A 21,209-nucleotide genomic window follows, 5' to 3' on the forward strand; every position below is an offset into this window, starting at 1 on the left:
TGGATGGGTGGACATAAAAAAAAAGTTACATAAAAGACAAATTATCATTGAGAAAAAAATCAGCAGTTTGTTTTATGGGTTTCATAATGAAAGTGGGCCGGATCGGACCCCTCGGCAGGCCGGTTCTGGCCCACGGCCTCATGTTTGACATCCCTGGTTTAATGGAGCGTTTCTGTTTGCAGGGAAACAATAAAAAGAAGCGTAATTATTCTGAAGGCTGCAAACAAACAGCGATGTGGAGAATCGCAGGTGTGAATTCTGCATTTCTGGCGTGTAATTGTGTTAGCAAACGCCACGCTGCCAGAAAACTAATTACAATACTCACATTTAATGCTTGTTTTCTTCTTTTTTTTTTTTACAGCAATAATGAATCATATGGTCAAGGTTGTTTTTATTACTGTGGAAATGACAAATGGTGTGAGTCAACAACAGCACGTTTTTACCCCCTGTTGTTTCTCGAGTCAGGCTGGATGAAATACACCTGTTACATAAATCTAAATCTATTATGACAGAGCGGAGATTGCTGCAGCTGATTTATTTAATATTCTATTCTGCTTCATGAGAAGTCATTAAAATGGAAATTTCAAACCTTGATAATATATGTCAGCTGTAATAAAGCTTTGCAACTCTTTTCTTTTTTCTCTTGTAATTAAAAACAGGCCACGAGTTAAAACTTGTTCCAATGAATGACGTCATGTATTATTTATAATCTTAATTATTAATATACATGAAATACAGGTTACTTTAAAACATGATAAGTAATATAGCTAACTATTTCAATTACGTAATAACCGTAGATTCTTTTTATTACATAATTGCTTCACTGTTTGGTACAATCCCTCTAACACACATGCTCTGACTCATAAATACTCTCTGTTTGATTCATCTAATGCAGAGAAGACATTCACAATCACTATTTTATGATCAAGGAGAACATTTTATATTCATCATTTTATAAAATATGATGAATGCAACGTGTTTGAATGTTGATTTTTTACTCTTCTTAAAAAATACAAGTCAAATTTGTACATTTTTTACATATAAAAATGAGTATCAGCTGCACAAAAATAAAAAAAATATATATTTCATTTAGAAGTGTGTGTACTGTGGGTCACATTAGGAAAAGTCCAGATAAAAGAAATGTGTATAAAAGGTGTTTTTTGTTGCTCTCAAATGTAAAAATGGGTCAAATTTGACTATAGTAAGGGTTAACTAGAGACCCACAACATATGGAAAGGATGCTCAGACTTCAAAATTCACCATTAAATAAAGCTTTTTATTGTTAAATCAACAGTGAAAAAAAACTCAAAACAAAGTACCAAACAAAAGGAGATGGAGATACCAGCTGATCTAATATGATCTAATGCTAATTCAACAAGTAGACTACCTGTAATCTCCATCCCAAACTAAAATAACACACTAACACCACAAAACAACAAAACCCCAGCACTCAAAATCATGCTGATGGATTCCTCCCAATCCTCCTCACATCCTCCTCACATCCTCCTCACAGGTGATTACAAACAGCCCTCAGGTGCTTCTGCTAGCGAGCATGATGCTAGCATGGTGCAACAGCGCCCCCTACAGGGTAACGCTGTTTAATCAGAGAACATTTGGAAACAAGCCCAAAAGCTTTTAAAGAGAACATAATGATCCTGTCCACCCACACAGATGTTTTCACTCAGTCTGACTCAGTCTAGATCAGGGGTGTCAAACATGTGGCCCGTGGGCCAGATACGGCCCGCCGAGGGGTCCAATCCGGCCCACTTTTCTTCCTGTCTTCCTTCCTGTCTTTTTTCCTTCTTTCCTGTCTTTTTTTCCTTCCTTCCTTCCATCTTTCCTGCCTTCCTTCCATATTTCCGTCCTTCTTTCCTGTCTTTTTTTCCTTCCTTCCATCTTTCCATCTTTCCTTCCATATTTCCGTCCTTCTTTCCTGTCTTTTTTTCCTTCCTTCCATCTTTCCATCTTTCCTTCCATATTTCCGTCCTTCTTTCCTGTCTTTTTCCTTCCTTCCATCTTTCCATTTTTCCTTCCTTCCATATTTCCATCCTTCTTTCCTGTCTTTTTTTCCTTCCTTCCTTCCTTCCTTCCATCTTTCCATCTTTCCATCTTTCCTTCCTTCCTTCCATATTTCCGTCCTTCTTTCCTGTCTTTTTTTCCTTCCTTCCATCTTTCCTTCCTTCCTTCCTTCCTTACTTCCATATTTCTGTCCTGTCTTCTTTTCCTACTTCTTTCCTTCCTCCCTCCCTTCTTTTCTTCTTTTTTTCAATCCACCTGTCTTTCTTCCCTTTCTCCCATCTTTCCTTCCTGTCTTGCTTTTTTCCTTCCTTCCTTCCATCCTTCCTTTCCTTCCTTCCTTCCCTCCATCTTTTTAATGATCCGGCCCACATGGGATCAAATTGGTCTGTATGTGGCCCTTGAATGAAAATGAGTTTGACTCCTCTGGTCTAGATAGATAAAGGTGGGAGAGGTAACTGGGCTGTATCTGAAATCATTCATATTATTTGTATAGTGAACTTTATTTACTAAAATAAGGAAGTAATATGATTTTGGGGGTAAAATAACTGAATCAAGAAGCTTAAAAAGGGTTTCATTGGAGGCCTGATGTTGGGGTAAACACTGAGTACCACCAAAATCAATCATTGACCTTTGGGTGTTCAGTTTGTTGATGGTTGTTGTCCTTCCTTCCTCCCTCCTTCCTTCCTTCCTCCCTCCCTCCTTCCTTCCTTCCTCCCTCCCTCCTTCCTTCTTTCCTCTCTCCCTCCTAACTCCCTTCCTTCCTTCCTTTCCTTCGTCCCTTCCTTCCGTTCTCCCTTCCTTACTCCCTTCTTTCTTTCTTTCTTTCTTTCCTTCCTTCCTTGACTCGAGGATAACAGGAGGGTTAAAAGGTGATCCTTCTTCCTTCCTTCCTTCCTTCCCTTCGTCCCTTTCTCCCTCCCTCCTAACTCCCTTCCTTCCTTCCTCCATCCTTCCTTCCTTCCTTTCCTTCGTCCCTTTCTCCCTCACTCCTTCCTTCTTTCCTCCCTCCCTCCTAACTCCCTTCCTTCCTTCTTGCCTTTCCTCCATACCTTCCTTCCTTCCTCCCTCCCTCCCTCCCTTCTTTCCTTCCTTCCTCCCTCCCTCCCTCCCTCCTTTCCTTCCTTCCTTCTTTCCTTCCTTCCTCCCTTCCTTCCTTGACTCGAGGACAACAGGAGGGGTTAGAAGGTGATGCTTTGTCAGTGTTGTCTTTTCAGCTCGTTGCCGCTGCCCCCTGGTGGCCATTAATCAAATAAGTAAGAAAACGGCCATCACATGATTTTGGGGGTAAAATAACTGCATCAAGAAGCTTAAAAAGGGTTTCATTGGAGGCCTGATGTTGGGGTAAACACTGAGTACCACCAAAATCAATCATTGACCTTTGGGTGTTCAGTTTGTTGATGGTTGTTTGTTGTTTTCGATGGATTTTTGGCTTCCTGGTGTTCCAGCAGTTGCTCATGTTTATTCATCAGCTGTGTTCCCATGCCCATGTTAAAATGAGAAATGGCTCCCATGTTTAAAAACTCTGTGCACAGTATGAAAACATCGACTGCTATTTATTATTTATTAATTAATTTACTTTTCGCTGGAGGTTTTTTTTTATTTTTTTATTTCATTCATGCTGAGTTGACCTAAAAATGAAATATCTACTGAAGTGGATACAGTTCTAAGAAATACTCAAAAATAAAAAATGTTTAAAAAGCAAAATACAAGATATAATCCTTGTTTCTCCTTTAGGGTTTCTTTTTATTTCACTCTTAAAAGCTGATTTGTGTGTGTTTACTCATTGATATTTGGCTCTGTGTGTGTGTGTGTGTGTGTGTGTGTGTGTGTGTGTGTTAGTGTTTGCAGGAGTCTGTGGTTTCTATTACTTTTAATGACTTGTTCAACCCCGAAAACACAATTAGAGCTTTTGCAAATGTTCCTGTGTCTTTGTAAATGTGTGGCGGTTTTATTTTAGCTTTTTTTTTTTTTTGGATACACACACACACACACATACACACACACACACACACACACAGACACACACATACACACACACACACACGAGTTCAGGGCCGAGTGAAGGGATTTGTTAGCGTGAGCACACAGCAGGATAGTTGGCTGTCACATTTTGATCTGGTATTCATAGATGTCACCCATCTGTTACACAATATAGCCAGATGGGTGAAGTGACATGAGCATTGAGAAAGCATGTGTGTGTGTGTGTGTGTGTGTGTGTGTGTGTGTGTGTGTGTGTCTGTGTGTGTGTGTGTGTGTGAATATTTATCTGTGTTTGTTTTTGTCTGTATTTGTATTTCTACCTCTGTGGGTAATAAATATAACCTCAATGGGGAATCTGATGAGCGTTCTCTCATCACTGCGTCAGTTTAGTTCATTAATTCAAAAACTTTCAGCACTACGGGGGGAAGTACACACATTTATCAGCTTTTAAGGAATTTAGAAAAACAAACTTTTTAGCTTTTAAAGAGTTTCGGCAGATTGGGGTTGGGGGTTGAAGTCAGAAGACAGAAATGATCAACAACTTTGAATCATCTCTAAATCTTACAGACTGGTCCTTTAACCTTCCTGTCGTCCTCCCGGGTCAAATTGACCCCGTCTGTTTTGACTGTTCCTTCTTCCTACCCTTCCTTCCTTCTTTCCTTCCTCTTTTCCTTTCTCCCTCCCTCCTTACTTCCTTCCTCCCTCTTTTCCTTTCTCCCTCCCTCCTTCCTTCTTTCCTCCCTCCCTTCCTTCGTTCGTCCCTTCCTTCCTCCCTCCTTTCCTTTCCTCCCTTCCTTCCTCCCTCCCTCCCTTCTTTCCTTCCTTCCTTCCTCCTTTCTTCCTTCCTTCTTTCCTTTCCTTTCCTTTCCTTTCCTCCCTTCCTTCCTCCTTCCTTCCTTCCTCCTTTCTCCCTTCCTTCCTCCATTCTTTCCTTTCCTTTCCTCCCTCCCTTCCTTCCTTCCTCCTTTCCTTCCTTGACTCAAGGACAACAGGAGGGTTAAAAGGTAATGCTTTGTCAGCTCTTTTCAGCTTGAATCCGCTGCCCCCTGGTGGCCATTAATCTGATAGCAACAGTAGCATGTTCAGTTTTTGCACACCCACACATCTGTTTTCACTTATTTTGGCACACCATCCATAATATGACTTCTAATTAGGTAAATAAGTGGAAACACCTGTGTAGATGAATCATGAGTGTTAAAGTTATGAGAGCTAATCACCATGAAACATACAACAGCAAGTAGATGTGGAAACCGTTGTATCTCAGCTTGTTAATGGTCCTGTGAAATCAGAGTAAGTATGTCACTGAGTCTTGTTTCTTATTCGTGTCACGTCTCCAGATTGCTGATAAATATTGATTTTTTTTTTCAGCTGTCATGCTTCTCCAGATAAGAAGCCCAAGTGTAGTTCAGCAAATACACTAAAATTAGATGATGATGCAGATGTTCAGCAGTCCCTCCTGTGTCGCTCCAGCTCATTATGACAGTACAAGCTGTTTTCTGATGACACTGAAAGTTGTAACAGATATCTGGCTCCCTGCTTCGGAATGAACAGCCACAGGAGTGTCCCTGAACACAACACACTCAGATCCATGTAAAAATTAATGTTTCATTGAGAACAGAGCCCTGCAGCGTTTCCTGTACTGATTCAGAGTCGATATATCCTTCTCCTTCAGGAATAACTGGATACACACATGACTGAGCCTCTCCTTGCTTTGTGTTAAGATTGTGGAAATACTCTGTTGGAGATAAGGCTTATCAGAATATTGGAAAATCAAGGGAATCCCACAAGGAGCAGGCGGTTTGCCTTGCGCTAATGCATCCTGGAAATATGTGATGTGCTACAGAAGCCACTGAACAAAAATAACTTCTTCTTCTATGAAAGACTCCTTTGATGTTCTGTGAATGGATTAAAATGGCAACCATGATTGACAGGAGATTACTTGTACAACAATAGTTCACAAATATCTTCACTTGCAGGATAAATTTGATCGCTAGATTGGGTGCATATGAGAAGATTTCTATCCTGCTGCCTCTCACAGAAAAATAACACTAAGTACTTCATGATATGGAGAAACTTATGATAATGGCCCTACAGGCTCTTTACAGATGAGCCTCTGTAAATCAAGAATCTAACCTTTTTGCTTTTCATTTGTTTTGTTTTATATTTAACTCACTTTTACTCCTTTTTATGGTGTTTATTTTTCATTGTATTTTATTAACCTTCCTGTTGGCTTCCCATCAATTATGCACCTTTTGTTTTGATGGGTCAAAACTTCAGTTTCACTCATGCCGCTAAAGGGTTCGTTATTCATAGAAGGAAACATTACAATTGAATGTTCACGTCCCTGGGTGGGCTTGAACCACCAACCTTTCGGTTAACAGCCGAACGCGCTAACCGATTGCGCCACAGAGACTCCATGATCCTCTCTTGGAGGGGGTGTGGCCTTGATCTTTAATCCCCGCCCACATGTAACACCATTTTGTGTATAAAGGAAATATGGAAGGCATTCCAACCATGGCATAATAAAGGAAAAGACCTTTCAAAACATGCTACGTAACTTTAACGTCAACGTTTCTGCCAATAATGCAAAGCGCTGATAATTTGACACAGATGACATTTAGCAAACTTCAGTTTCACTCATGCCACTAAAGGGTTTGTTATTCATAGTAGGAAACATTATAATTGAATGTCCACGTCCCTGGGTGGGCTTGAACCACCAACCTTTCGGTTAACAGCCGAATGCGCTAACCGATTGCGCCACAGAGACTCCATGATCCTCTCCTGGAGGGGGTGTGGCCTTGATCTTTAATCCCCGCCCACATGTAGTACCATTTTGTGTATAAAGGAAATATAGAAGGCATTCCAACCACAGCAAAAAGAAGGAAAAGACCTTTCAAAACATGTTACGTAACTTTAACGTCAACGTTTCAGCCAATAATGCAAAGCGCTGATAATTTGACACAGACGACATTTAGCAAACTTCAGTTTCACTCATGTCACCATAGTGTAGCTAAAGGGTTTGTTATAAAAACTAGGAAACATTACAATTGAATGTCCACGTCCCTGGGTGGGCTTGAACCACCAACCTTTCGGTTAACAGCCGAACGCGCTAACCGATTGCGCCACAGAGACTCCATGATCCTCTCTTGGAGGGGGTGTGGCCTCGATCTTTAATCCCCGCCCACAGGTAACACCATTTTGTTTAGAAAGGAAATATAGAAGGCATTCCAACCACAGCAAAAAAAAGGAAATTACCTTTCAATACATGTCATGTAATTTTAACGTCAACGTTTCTGCCAAAAAACCAAAACGCTGATAACTTGATACAGAAAACGTTTAGCAAACGTCAATTTCTCTCAATGCGCCATAGTGTAGCCAAAGGATTTGTTATAAAAAACTAGGAAACATTACAATTGAATGTCCACGTCCCTGGGTGGGCTTGAACCACCAACCTTTCGGTTAACAGCCGAACGCGCTAACCGATTGCGCCACAGAGACTCCATGATCCATGGTTGGAGGGGTGTGGCCTTGATCTTTAATCCCCGCCCACATTTAGTACCATTTTGTGTATAAAGGAAATATGGAAGGCATTCCAACCATGGCATAATAAAGGAAAATAACTTTCAATACATGCTACGTAACTTTAACGTCAACGTTTCAGCCAATAATGCAAAGCGCTGATAATTTGACACAGATGACATTTAGCAAACTTCAGTTTCACTCATGCCGCCATAGTATAGCTAAAGGGTTTGTTATTCATAGTAGGAAACATTACACTTGAATGTCCACGTCCCTGGGTGAGCTTGAACCACCAACCTTTCGGTTAACAGCCGAACGCGCTAACCGATTGCGCCACAGAGACTGCATAACCCATGGTTGGAGGGGGTGTGGCCTTGATCTTTAATCCCCGCCCACATTTAGTACCATTTTGTGTATAAAGGAAATATGGAAGGCATTCCAACCATGGCATAATAAAGGAAAAGACCTTTCAAAACATGCTACGTAATTTTAACGTCAACGTTTCAGCCAATAATGCAAAGCGCTGATAATTTGATACAGACGACATTTAGCAAACTTCAGTTTCACTCATGCCGCCATAGTGTAGCTAAAGGATTTGTTATAAAAACTAGGAAACATTACAAATGAATGTCCACGTCCCTGGGTGGGCTTGAACCACCAACCTTTCGGTTAACAGCCGAACGCGCTAACCGATTGCGCCACAGAGACTCCATGAGCCTTTATTGGAGGGGTGTGGCCTTGATCTTTAATCCCCGCCCACATTTAGTACCATTTTGTGTATAAAGGAAATATGGAAGACATTCCAACCATGGCATAATAAAGGAAAAGACCTTTCAAAACATGCTACGTAACTTTAACGTCAAAGTTTCAGCCAATAATGCAAAGCGCTGATAATTTGACACAGACGACATTTAGCAAACTTCAGTTTCACTCATGCCGCCATAGTGTAGCTAAAGGGTTTGTTATAAAAACTAGGAAACATTACAAATGAATGTCCACGTCCCTGGGTGGGCTTGAACCACCAACCTTTCGGTTAACAGCCGAACGCGCTAACCGATTGCGCCACAGAGACTCCATGATCCTCTCTTGGAGGGGGTGTGGCCTCGATCTTTAATCCCCGCCCACAGGTAACACCATTTTGTTTAGAAAGGAAATATAGAAGGCATTCCAACCACAGAAAAAAAAAGGAAATGACCTTTCAATACATGTCATGTAAAACGTCAACGTTTCTGCCAAAAAACCAAAACGCTGATAACTTGATTCAGAAAACGTTTAGCAAACGTCAATTTCTCTCAATGCGCCATAGTGTAGCCAAAGGATTTGTTATAAAAACTAGGAAACATTACAATTGAATGTCCACGTCCCTGGGTGGGCTTGAACCACCAACCTTTCAGTTAACAGCCGAACGCGCTAACCGATTGCGCCACAGAGACTCCATGACCCATGGTTGGAGGGGGTGTGGCCTTGATCTTTAATCCCCGCCCACATGTAACACCATTTTGTGTATAAAGGAAATATGGAAGGCATTCCAACCATGGCATAATAAAGGAAAAGACCTTTCAAAACATGCTACGTAATTTTAACGTCAACGTTTCAGCCAATAATGCAAAGCGCTGATAATTTGATACAGACGACATTTAGCAAACTTCAGTTTCACTCATGCCGCCATAGTGTAGCTAAAGGATTTGTTATAAAAACTAGGAAACATTACAATTGAATGTCCACGTCCCTGGGTGGGCTTGAACCACCAACCTTTCGGTTAACAGCCGAACGCGCTAACCGATTGCGCCACAGAGACTCCATGAGCCTTTATTGGAGGGGGTGTGGCCTCGATCTTTAATCCCCGCCCACATTAAGTAGCATTTTGTGTATAAATGAAATATGGAAGACATTCCAACCATGGCATAATAAAGGAAAAGACCTTTCAAAACATGCTACGTAACTTTAACGTCAAAGTTTCAGCCAACAATGCAAAGCGCTGATAATTTGACACAGACGACATTTAGCAAACTTCAGTTTCACTCATGCCGCCATAGTGTAGCTAAAGGGTTTCTTATTCACAATAGGAAACATTACAATTGAATGTCCACGTCCCTGGGTGGGCTTGAACCACCAACCTTTCGGTTAACAGCCGAACGCGCTAACCGATTGCGCCACAGACACTCCGTGACCCTTTATTGGAGGGGGTGTGGGCTCGATCTTTCTAGAAAGGAAATATAGAAGGCATTCCAACCACAGCAAAAAAAGGGAAAGACCTTTCAACACATGTAATTTTAACGTCAACGTTTCTGCCAAAAAACCAAAACGCTGATAACTTGATACAGAAAACGTTTAGCAAATGTCAATTCCTCTCAATGCGTATAAGTAAATATAAGGTATAAATTATCACCCAATTCTGTGTTAGACCATTTAAGTCAACTTCATTCCAACTGAACACAGATTTTACACATATTAATATAATCATTATACAATTATGGCCATTTAAATAAAACTATTCCTCATTTTTTAGTTTAAAAAAAGCAGAAATTATGAACTAAATTTAAGATAAGAGGAAAATATGTTGATGGACTATCACAGACTGGTGTGTGACAAGACTTAGTCAGGATACTGTTTTGAATCTTAATCGCTTTATCTTTTTGATACTTACTTAATTGGTGTGACAAGCATTTAGGCAGCACAAAGAAAATGCTAATATTGAAACAAAACACTTAAAGTGTAAGAACAGCTGCATGCTTATCTACATTAATTAATAATCATAATATAATTCAAAAACAAGCAAATACAGAAAGTAGGACCGTAGAAATGAATTAAAGCAGAAATATAACTTCATTAGTATATATTTTTTATTCTAACAAGACTAATTTTAAAAAAGGATCAGAGTGAAATTTAAATCAGACTCTAATATAAATATAGTACATATAAAGTTAATGTATAAAGGAATATGAAATACTTAATTAGATACAATACATAATAAAATTGTTTTTGAGACAGATTCATGACATTTCACACTCTTGATTCTTGTATGAAATGAGTATAAATCTGTGTGTGTGTGTGTGTGTGTGTGTGTGTGTGTGTGTGTGTGTGTGTGTGTGTGTGTGTGTGTTGTCTTTTGTGTCTATACATGCTTGCACCTTTCTCAAAATGTGCCAGTGTTCCTGCCAGAGGGGCATTTAGTGCCAATGACAAATTACGCCCTGATTGAATGATTCATTTACAACCGTGGCATAGACAATCATATTCGGTCTGTCTCGAACTCTTGCAGCACTAATTGGTTTACGGTTCACACTGAGGCAACGCAAGGGCATTTCCTCTCTCTCTGTTTCCAAAAGTCAATGAAGGAGAAAGACAACAACAAACCACTTCCCTGATGAAATAAAGAATAATTTAAACAAATGGTTCACCTTGAAAAAGCTTGGTCATGGCCCGGGCGATTTGGGAAACCACGACGTTTCGAGTGTCTGCAAGCAAGCTAAGTATGTTTTTTTGTTTTGTTGTACGAGTCGTGTCTGCACCCCCCGTCCCCCCCACCCACCATTACTCTGCTGAATTTAATTTCCCGATGAATAAATTATCCTCAACCTTCCCCTTGACTCAGCCTGCCTGCACACTTCCGCTCCATTTGACCATTCGGGACAGCCTTGGGGACAAGCTACAGGGAAGCGAGGGATTGGAACCGCTGACCTGATTAGTGTGATGACACCTGGACGGGAATGGCAAATTAGAGAAGAGCGGAGCAGAGGTGACAGGCTGGGAATAGGAATGAAATGCATCAGTGTTTGGGTTAAGGCTGTGGATCAGCGATCAATGGGGATCATTGACTTGGGACGTGGTGGCTTTGAAAAGTGTTGCTGAGAGACAAAAACAGTGTGACAATGTCTGCATGTTGAGAAGTTGAGACTTTGAGTAATGCTCTGCTGTTTGCCCCATGCAGTGACTCGAGTCCGTTGTTAATACTCTTCCCCGAGCCTGCAGCAGTGGTTCCTAATCTTTTGCTAGAGATACATGGAGAGCGTGCGTATGTGTTCTCAGCTTTAGTTTTAAAACCTTGAGAGTGAGAACAGTTTTTTTGGCCTCTTCTCTCTTCTGTTTGAGAGCTAAGACTCTTAGCATATGTGAGGAAACAGCTCTGCTCTGATTATAAAGATAATAATTAATTCATTTCTAACGATTCATGCATGTGTCTGTGTGTGTGCAAACTATAATACATATTTGCATCTATCATCACGTACACAGAAGCCCCAGATTGTGTGTGAATGTATTTCCATGTGGAAGCAAAAGCCCATCACCATCTGTTGTTGCCGCATACAAAATGATGTCTCATAGACAGAGAGGGAGATTTTTGCTTTTGTCTGTGTATTTAAATGCCTATTTAGCTACGATCGTAGACACATATCTTTTGTCCCTGCAAGCACATAGAAGTTGGTATTAACTGGGAAAATATTCGACTGAAATATGAAATAAACAAATCATTGCTGCATCTACATTCACCAGCAAGACACCAGGCATTGAATCTAATACCACCATGGTCCACTGGTCTAAATGACTCTGCAGAGTACTTCATGATAAAGCTGTTTACTTCCATGGATGAAGCCATAACCATAACTTTAAGGGATGTCTTAACATGTTTTAAAACCTGTAGTTTGTTTTCTGGGGTCCACACATCAGTGGCTGAGTTGGTAAAGTTTGGTTTCTTTTATTTAATTGTGCTAATACATGTCAGACTTTGATTCATCTTCCAGGTAGCCGCTAGCAACTGTTGATTCAGCTCATCTTCATCCCATTAATACAAACCACACCTGGCTTTTGCTCAAACTTACAGAATATGCCTCTTAGTTGGGTCAGACCACATTCGTCATCTTAATTAGTTTGAGAAGGGACCAGACCACTTCCTCTAAAGGGTCAGCTGCGTGCTATTTACCTCGGAAGTTGGAAGTCTGAGCTGGGAATGACGCTGCACCTGAGTTTGAATCGTTCCAGTTTATAAGTCAGAAAACCAATTCTAGCCATGTTGGTCATTGATAGCCAATACCAGTCGATGTATTTTGCTCATACAAACAGCGTAGCAACACATCCACAGATAGAAGTTGGACAGTGCTGCTGTGTACGACTGATTTAATGAGCTAATAAACAGAATATTACTACAACTTTCAGACTGTTGATGCACATGGCTACCATCTTGGATTTTAAGGTCGGGGCTCGTGAGGTGGAAATCCGACTTCAGAGGTGATACTAGTTGAAATTTCCAACTGGGAAATTGGAAATTTCAACTTCCAAGTACGATTGGAGGGGACCATTAGTACAGTTGTTTCGGTCCATACCCGAGTTTCAGATCTGTCCAAACAAATCATACCAGGGGGAAAATGAAAAGTCCTCTTCTACCAACCCAAACAGCAGGTATGAAAACACCCCAAGACACTGACCATGACCTTTGTTTTATTTCAATTACATCCATCTGTCCACTTGTTTTTTGTCACCTCTCCACTGTCCTGTCTGGTAAAAATGCACAAAACATAAAGAAGCTTCTCTTTTTGCCTGTGCTAAGTGACTATGGTATAAAAAACAAAGTACATAACCATCCTCACCTCTGTCTCATCCATTATACTCATGAATCATAACACCTTGTATCACTTACATGCGTAATACCTCCTCAGTGGAGACTGTATTTATATCATTATGTCCATTTCCAGAAAGACACAATGACGATAATGAACAGATCATATTCCTGCTCATCTATCTCAAGAGTAAAACTGGGAAAACATAAAACACTCGTTAAAATATACACCCACAGGCACGCCCATCAGACCAGCATTATTAAACGTTTACTCATCCAAAATGCTTATTTGTTAGATTGGTAGCCTTTTTTGTTGCCTCTACAATCAGTCGTGTGTTTTAAGATAGGCTCTGAAACTGAACATTAAGTTCTAAGGAGATTCTGGTAAAGGCATAGGAATTATGTTTTACATATGATGAAAATAATTGAGTGCTGAGGTGCATGTAAAAGACTAGACTCTATTAAACTTTGCCCAACATACCCATTGCACCCACTGTCTCCTTTATAAACCAAGTATTTTTTCTCTTCTCTAAAAAATGTAAGGACTGCAGCACATTGTCAGGAGCTCTGCAAGTCAGGCATCTAAAATATTTAGCAGCAATTATCCACATAAGGCCAACTGTAGAAATAAATTAAATGCTTTAATTATTATAAACAACCGAAAGCAAGTAATGAATGGGATAGAGAGCTGCAATGACTTAACAACATTGCTCACGAGGATCACGAGACAAAGAGCAGTACCCGAAGAAGGAATAGAAGAAACAGGGGATATGACTCATCGGGGGGAGAGGATAACGTGAGGTTTTTCTCAAACAGATGAGTTTTCAGCCTGCAGTAAAAACTGGGAGAGGCTCTGCCGTTCCGACTGTGGACGGAAGGTCATTCAACCAGGCGAGGAAGAGTCACGACCAGCTTCACATCTGGCATAATGAGGGAAGTAATCTGAGGCTTGTGCTGGAGAGGATTTCTAAAAAGAGAGCAGTACAGTCACCCACAAAACAGCATCCTGCATGCCTGGGGCTGGCACACACTCAGCTGCAAACTCACTAAGATTTCATTCTAAAGGGCAAATTGTGCATCGTTTCTTCGCCCAGTGATTTGACCTATAGAGTGCAGAGTTGTTAGTGTTATTCACTAAGAGGTTATCTTAAATTGTGGCTCAAACATGCCTCCAAATAGAACATCATAAAAGCAAATATGCCCAATTATCATCCGTTGTGTACAGAGCCTTCATGCCTCCGATGCTTCAGACCTATATGTTAGCTCCTTAAAAAGGTCAAAGTTAACTCAAGATAGTTTTCTTTTGGGGGGTTGTAACCTCTTGTGGTGCTCGGTCAAGCAAATTGCATTATAATATTTGCCAAAGTTTTGAGATTACCCTCTTCTGAAATATTGCCTGTCACCCTGACACAGTGGAGGAGTGAAATTCAAAAGCAATATGTCTGGAGATTATTGGGATATTATGAGATTTGTCAAAAGGCATCATCCAAAATTTCTTGGTGATTGGATCATGAACCGACAAATGACTCACACGCGCTTTCTCCATCGGTAATAATATTCATAAAGACTTCCCTCCTGCATCAAACCAAAAAAAGGCACAATTTAAGATAATTCAGCAAATCAATGGTCTGAGTTTCAGAATTCATCTGAGGTGAGAAAAAAGACTCTGGCTACATATAGCATTTGAAAATATCACGCTTTAGTGACACCTGGTGGAACTATCTGAAAATACAATAATACTTTTAATTATCAACTCAGTTTTAATGGATTATTCGGTCTATAAAACATCAGAAAACAATATCCTAGTGCCAAAAACCTCCCAAAATATTTATTTACTATAAGACACAATGAAAACCTGGAATCATAAACTCTTCAGCATTTTTGTTTGAAAAATGACTGAAACAATTAATTGATTACTAAAACATGTCAATTAATATTGCTTTGATTGACTAATTGTTGTGGTCATACTTCTCTGTACAGTTCATCCTAAGTGGCTCTAAAAAAGTTATTCATAGAGTTTCATGTTTGAATTTGCCTTTGAGTTTTCTTGCACAAAATAATTTATTGTTACCTAATTGATTAAGGAGACACTCCCCGTTGTAATATAACTCCTATTCTCTGATTCAGAAGTCAGCCGCTGTTGTGGACTGATAGTCTACTTGCGACAGTCACAGTAGCATTAAACACAAATCACCCAGATGCAAACATTCAGACAAGATTAATATATCCAGGCGCAGCATCCAACTCTCTGCTCTATCTCTCTAGTCTTTATTTCTTATGTATCTGGCAGCAATTTGAGACTATCCATTTATTTATTCAATAATAAATGAACCCATATACGTACACTATTTATCAGTGCCTAGATTATTAAACTATAAAGCATTGCAGAACCTCCTCTCCCAAAGGACACAGATGCCCTGAGATTTCAATTTACACAGAAATAAGCCTTTTTCATCATACTCGGAACATTTTCCCGAGGGTGTAACCTCACTGAGATTCATCTGTTAGCCCAGAAAGTCCCAAAAATTCAGATTTACTAACCGCCAAGTGACGGTTTCCACTCACTTGATTTCTCTCTCTTTTCTTACACTTACAACTTTATTGGTTTTGACATGTAATGCACACTCAGCACTCCCCAGACCTTGAAATCTGATCTTATTGAGCTATCAAGATGTTCACAGCCAAATTGCATAAAAAATACACACAGTTTATTTACAATCTTGTTAAAAGGCAGACATGGCAAGGCAAAAGAAATATATTCGCATTTCTGTTGAGATTCTGCCAACATCGCCAATTTGGGATGGAAATCTTGCACTTGTTAATTCAGACGTCTTAAGTATCAATAAATTCTCTTGCTTAATTGATTCTGGAGACATTTCGGGTACAGTCAAAGTGCTGTATGTGCTGCGACAGAGTAAATGCTATTCCAAAGTCTGCTGGAAAGCCATGAGCAAACTCCAAGATAAGGCTTTCTTTATCAGACAACCTTGACTCGATTCCTACTTTAGTCCAGGTTCCCATGAGAACCATGAGATTGAGCAGATAGAGAAGTCAGCCATATGGAAAATTCCTTCACACAAATAGCACAATTGGCGAATTGGTTCGGGTTTGGACTGCCAGACTCAACCAATTTTCAGTCAGTGTTTCTCCTAGGGATATCTTGTAGAAAAAATTGAGAATCAGCCTGGTTTTATTGGCTAAAATGACATCGGTAGCAAAGTGGATATAGACAGAATGCATAAAAGAAAGGAAGGGCTCACAAACAGCAAGAAGACAAACTATGACAAAGGATAATATCATGTATATGTTGTGTAAGATCTCTGTTTCATCATTGCTTAGGAGTCCTATATATTCTTTCCCAAACCTTTTTATCTCCAGATATCTCTCCAGCCTTGTTCTTTACCATTTTCTTTGAGGGGAAATGAAGCAGGGATGACTCACTTGCTTTAAAGATGCAGCATAAATAGCCCTGCCTGCAACTCCTCTTATGTGTCTCAATTGGTCCCCTAAGTCTCCTTCCCCCACCCCCCTCCCCCTCCTCACCTTCCTCTCTGCACTTTTGCTACGATGGTCCAGGAGATAGGGTGTTTTATTTTTAGTCTGCATGTAAAGAGTTTCACTACAAAATGAAATCCAATATCCAGTGTTCGAAACAGGTGACACTCACAGCTCAGTGATTGTCGTCATGACGTCAAAGCAGCACATCATCGGGGGAACATATTTGCCATATCTGCTAATTTGAAATACAGGTTAATTTCACGGAGAGGAAGAATAGATAAAATGTGAATGAGTGACAAACCTAGACGTCACAGGTCTTCCCACACATTTCTCTACTGGGAGATGCGTCACATTTTTAATCTAAAATTTTATGCATAACAAACATACTTTTTAATTTTTAAGCAAGTATGTACTGAGATTAAAAACCCATCATTTGCAAACAAGATCAAGTGAAGAGAGGTCAGGATTCATAGCGCCACCTGCTGTATACAGGAAGTCAGCCTCACGTGACATACAGGATCCGATATAAATTAAATTTACATTAAACTACAACATGATGTTTAATAAACCTTTGTGTCGTCCTCCCAGGTCACATTGACCCAATCTGTTTCGACTGTTCCTTCCTTCCTTCCTTCCTTCTCTCTCTTTCCTCCCTTCCATCTTTCCTTCCTCCATCGCCCTTTCTTCCTTCTTTCCTTCATCCATCCCCCTTTCTTCCTTCCTTCTGTCCTTCCTTCCTTCCTTCCTTCCGTTCCTCCCTTCCTTCTTTCCTCACTCCCTCCCTCTTTCTTTCCTCCCCCCTAACTTCCTCCCTTCCTTCTTTCCTCTGTCCTTCTTTCCTTCCTTTCTCTCTTCCTCTTTTCCTTTCTCCCTCCTTTCCTTCTTTCCTCCATCCTTCCTTCCTTTCCTTCCTTCCTCCCTTCCTTCTTCCCTCCCTCCTTTCCTTCCTTCCTCCCTCCTTTCCTTCCTCCTCCCTCCGTCCCTTCCTCCTCCTTTCCTTCCTTGACTTGAAGACCAACAGGAGGGTTAAGAGGTGTTATTTCACCCCTTCTCCCAATGTCCTTTAACAGCCTGGGTCTGAAGATGTACTCCTACATGCTTTGAAGGCGATGGGGAGGGGTATTTATTAGGTGCAATGTGCAACTTCACCACTAGATGCCACTAAATCCTACACGCTGCACCTTTAACTGTCAACAGTTGTGATCATTTTTAATTCATTGTCGAGGCTGTTAGGCCAAATCAAGCAGAGATGCCAAATACTAACTGGCTACAGCTTTTCAAATGGGAGGATTTTGTGCTTTTCTTTATTAAATTTATCATTTATTCTCTTATATTTGGGCATATTTGGACTGTTGATTGGACAAAACAAGCTATTTGAATATGCCACCTTGGCCTCTCTAGGACAATTCAGTGATTCATTGCTTTGTGATGCTAAGTGATCCAGCTGACATCAACTAACATCACTTCATTGTTAGTCGAAGCCCCAATTTATTGCAACCGGCCGAAAATTAAAAAGGCAGAAACAAAATAAACGATAATGTACTTTATACACACACAACACACACACACACACACACACACACACACACACACACACACACACACACTTGCAGTTGCACAGAGAGGCTTCACAACCAACGCAGAGACACATGGACAAAAAGCGAAATGGGAAACGCCTTCATGCAGCAGCAATCCTCCAAGACACACACACACACACACACACACACACACACACACACACACACACACACACACACACACATTTACAGAATCTAGATAGATAAGAAGCAAGCCAATCCAAGTGTGTGAGCGTATTCTTCCCATACATGAACTCTCTCTCACACACACACACACACACACACACACACACACACACACACACACACACACACACACACACACACACACACACACACACACCACTGGGCAGGCAATTTTCGTACATAGTGACACAGATTGTAATCACTCACCGACATGACATAAATCCTAATAGAAATCTGCCTGAACACAATGCAATGCTTTCAGCCAATGGCCTCAAGATCTCTCTATGTGTGTGTGTGTGTGTGTGTGTGTGTGTGCGTGTGTGTGTGTGTTCCTCGTTGTGTGTGATCCTCCATCTCATTTGGTAGCCGCTCAGGGAAAATGTGACTCGAATTCTGATGCGTTTAATTGAAACCTGTTTTATCCTCCATTTACCACACTCATCTGTGGAGGATTATGGATGGAGATAGGAGGAGGAAGAGGAGGAAGAGGAGGAGGAGGAGAAGGAGGAGGAAGAGTGAAGTAGAGATAGAGAGGGAGATAAGAATATTGGATGTCTGAGAGGAAGTCGACAGGAAGGGCGAAGAGGAAGTGAAGAGGAGGGAAGAGAATATGAAAAGATGTGTTTATCTTTCATATTAGTCTAATTTTGTTTCTATTATGTGTCTTCCTCCCTCCCTCCTTCTCTCCCTCTTTCCTTCCTCTCTTTCCTCCCTTCCTTCTTTCCTTCCTGCATCGCCCTTTCTTCCTTCTTTCCTTCCTCCATCCCCCTTTCTTCTTCCTTCTGTCCTTCCTTCCTCCCTACCTCCCTCTTTCCTTCCTCTCTTTCCTCCCTTCCTTCTTTCCTTCCTCCATCGCCCTTTCTTCCTTCTTTCCTTCCTCCATCCCCCTTTCTTCTTCCTTCTGTCCTTCCTTCTTCCCTACCTCCTTCTTTCCTTCCTTCCTTCCTTTCGTTTCTCCCTTCCTTCTTTCCTCCCTCTACCTTCCTCCCATCCTTCTTTCCTTCCTTCCTTCCTCTTTTCCTTTCTACCTTCCTTCCTCCCTACCTCCTTCTTTCCTCCCTCTACCTTCCTCCCATCCTTCTTTCCTCTGTCCTTCTTTCCTTCCTTCCTCTTTTCCTTTCTCCCTCCCTCCGTCCTTCCTTCATTGGTGTCGTTGGTGCCAAAATACATGTAAAAAAGTTCTCTAAATGTATTTGAGTGATTTATAAATGGTCCCACCACCAACTAAACACACAATACTCATTTTTATATTGAATCTATTCCCCCCAACTTTTCAGGTTCAGATAAGCTGTACAATATTTATAATTCTCTTCCCATACTGTACCTTTTCTCAGCAGTTATCGATTGTGTGTTGCCCCTGGGCGGCAGACGGCCTTGCTATGATCCTGAACCCTATAGTGATGATAAAACATGATTTATTCCAACAGGGCAATGTGACCTCCATCAACAATAGCTCAAACCATTCGACACCTGCCGCCGCCGACGAGTTCATGTTCTCAACTGTTCTGTCTACAGCTCATTTAATGACTCCAATGTCCAATTTCTGGGTAATTGCCATGATGCGGGATCGTGATGTGTGTGGTATGAAGTCCTGGATCGGAGCTACAAACAATCCAAATGTTAACACTAGACAGATGGCACAGCAGGCTTGAGTGTGGTCATTATGTGGCGAACACCAACGACAGGCAGATGATGATTTCACACTGAAAGACGTGATGGAGTTTGATGGAGTTTAAAGGTGACATATCGTGCACGTTTACAGCTCTATATTTATATTCTGGGGCTCTATTGGAATATCTTTGCATGATTTACAGCTAAAAAAAAAGTCCTTATTTAGATGAAGATGAAGGCGGGGCCCAAGCAGATGTAATGTGTTAACAGATGTAGCTACTTGTAAGCCTCCATCTGCGTCTGTGTTTCTTAACATGTGAGTAAGTCTGAGTCACAAAATCAATCTCAATTATGGCTGCTAGGATGCTCAGTCAGTGTGTACACTTACAACTGTGTGTGTGTGTGTGTGTGTGTGTGTGTGTGTGTGTGTGTGTGTGTGTGTGTGTGTGTGTGTGACCAATTAGCGATGCAGTGAGTTGATAAATATTTTACTACATGTATCAATTATGTTGAGCTCCATTGGCTCATATAGAGAAGAAGGAGAGAAAGTTAACTTGCAGCAGTAATACTTGAATATCTTTATGTTATTATACTCATAGATTTATAATCATAGTAACAACAATAACTTTATTTAACCCTCACATACTATTCAGGGTCAAATTTGACCCATTTTGACATTTCAGAGCTGTTAAAAACAATCTTAAATACTTTTTGTTCAAATCTTTTAGGCTTAAAATTAAAGACTTCCCCTAATGTGACCCAGAATATACAAAAAAAGGAAATATTTTAACTTCTTTAAAACATTTGTGTGCAGCTGAAATACATGTTGGACCCAGGCGGGGAGTTCTGGTCCTCTGAAATGAGGCCAACGTGGAAGTAACTTAGAACTGCATTCTATCAAAAGGCCACCAGGGGGCGACCGTCTCTATACAAGTCAATGGAGAATTCACCAACTTCTCACTTGATTTCTAACCTCAGTAAACGTTTTCAAAATGTGTTTATGGTCTCAATCGCTAGTTTAAAGCCTTCTTCAATGCAGTATGATGTTCATTTGGGACATTTTGGCCTCCCTGATTTTATATGTGACGATAAAGCAGGGTATGCATTAGGGCGTGGCTACGTCCTGATTGACAGGTTGATTGACCAATGTCCTCGAGATCCAGCCCTCGCAACCATAGCAACCTCCCCGTTCCGCCCATGGCCCCGCCTCATGCCCATAGAAGTAGAATCAGTGTTTTTATTTTTCCCAGCATGCACCTGAAATTTTC

The 21,209-nt window shown here is 40.8% G+C and overlaps 8 non-coding genes across 8 annotated transcripts; all 8 read right to left on the reverse strand.

Moving 5' to 3' along the window:
• Positions 1 to 6,338: 6,338 nt before the first annotated feature.
• Positions 6,339 to 6,412, reverse strand: trnan-guu (transfer RNA asparagine (anticodon GUU)). The gene has a single exon. It is a non-coding gene; the product is annotated as a tRNA-Asn (tRNA).
• A 280-nt stretch (positions 6,413 to 6,692) lies between these two features.
• Positions 6,693 to 6,766, reverse strand: trnan-guu (transfer RNA asparagine (anticodon GUU)). Its single transcript has one exon. It is a non-coding gene; the product is annotated as a tRNA-Asn (tRNA).
• A 291-nt stretch (positions 6,767 to 7,057) lies between these two features.
• trnan-guu (transfer RNA asparagine (anticodon GUU)) lies at positions 7,058 to 7,131 on the reverse strand. The gene has a single exon. It is a non-coding gene; the product is annotated as a tRNA-Asn (tRNA).
• Positions 7,132 to 7,423: 292 nt separating this feature from the next.
• Positions 7,424 to 7,497, reverse strand: trnan-guu (transfer RNA asparagine (anticodon GUU)). The gene has a single exon. It is a non-coding gene; the product is annotated as a tRNA-Asn (tRNA).
• Positions 7,498 to 8,152: 655 nt separating this feature from the next.
• On the reverse strand, positions 8,153 to 8,226 carry trnan-guu (transfer RNA asparagine (anticodon GUU)). Its single transcript has one exon. It is a non-coding gene; the product is annotated as a tRNA-Asn (tRNA).
• Positions 8,227 to 8,516: 290 nt separating this feature from the next.
• Positions 8,517 to 8,590, reverse strand: trnan-guu (transfer RNA asparagine (anticodon GUU)). Its single transcript has one exon. It is a non-coding gene; the product is annotated as a tRNA-Asn (tRNA).
• A 287-nt stretch (positions 8,591 to 8,877) lies between these two features.
• On the reverse strand, positions 8,878 to 8,951 carry trnan-guu (transfer RNA asparagine (anticodon GUU)). The gene has a single exon. It is a non-coding gene; the product is annotated as a tRNA-Asn (tRNA).
• A 291-nt stretch (positions 8,952 to 9,242) lies between these two features.
• trnan-guu (transfer RNA asparagine (anticodon GUU)) lies at positions 9,243 to 9,316 on the reverse strand. The gene has a single exon. It is a non-coding gene; the product is annotated as a tRNA-Asn (tRNA).
• Between the last annotated feature and the right edge of the window lie 11,893 nt (positions 9,317 to 21,209).

This window comes from Scomber japonicus, chromosome 22, assembly GCF_027409825.1.
Source record: "Scomber japonicus isolate fScoJap1 chromosome 22, fScoJap1.pri, whole genome shotgun sequence".
Taxonomy (NCBI): domain Eukaryota; kingdom Metazoa; phylum Chordata; class Actinopteri; order Scombriformes; family Scombridae; genus Scomber; species Scomber japonicus.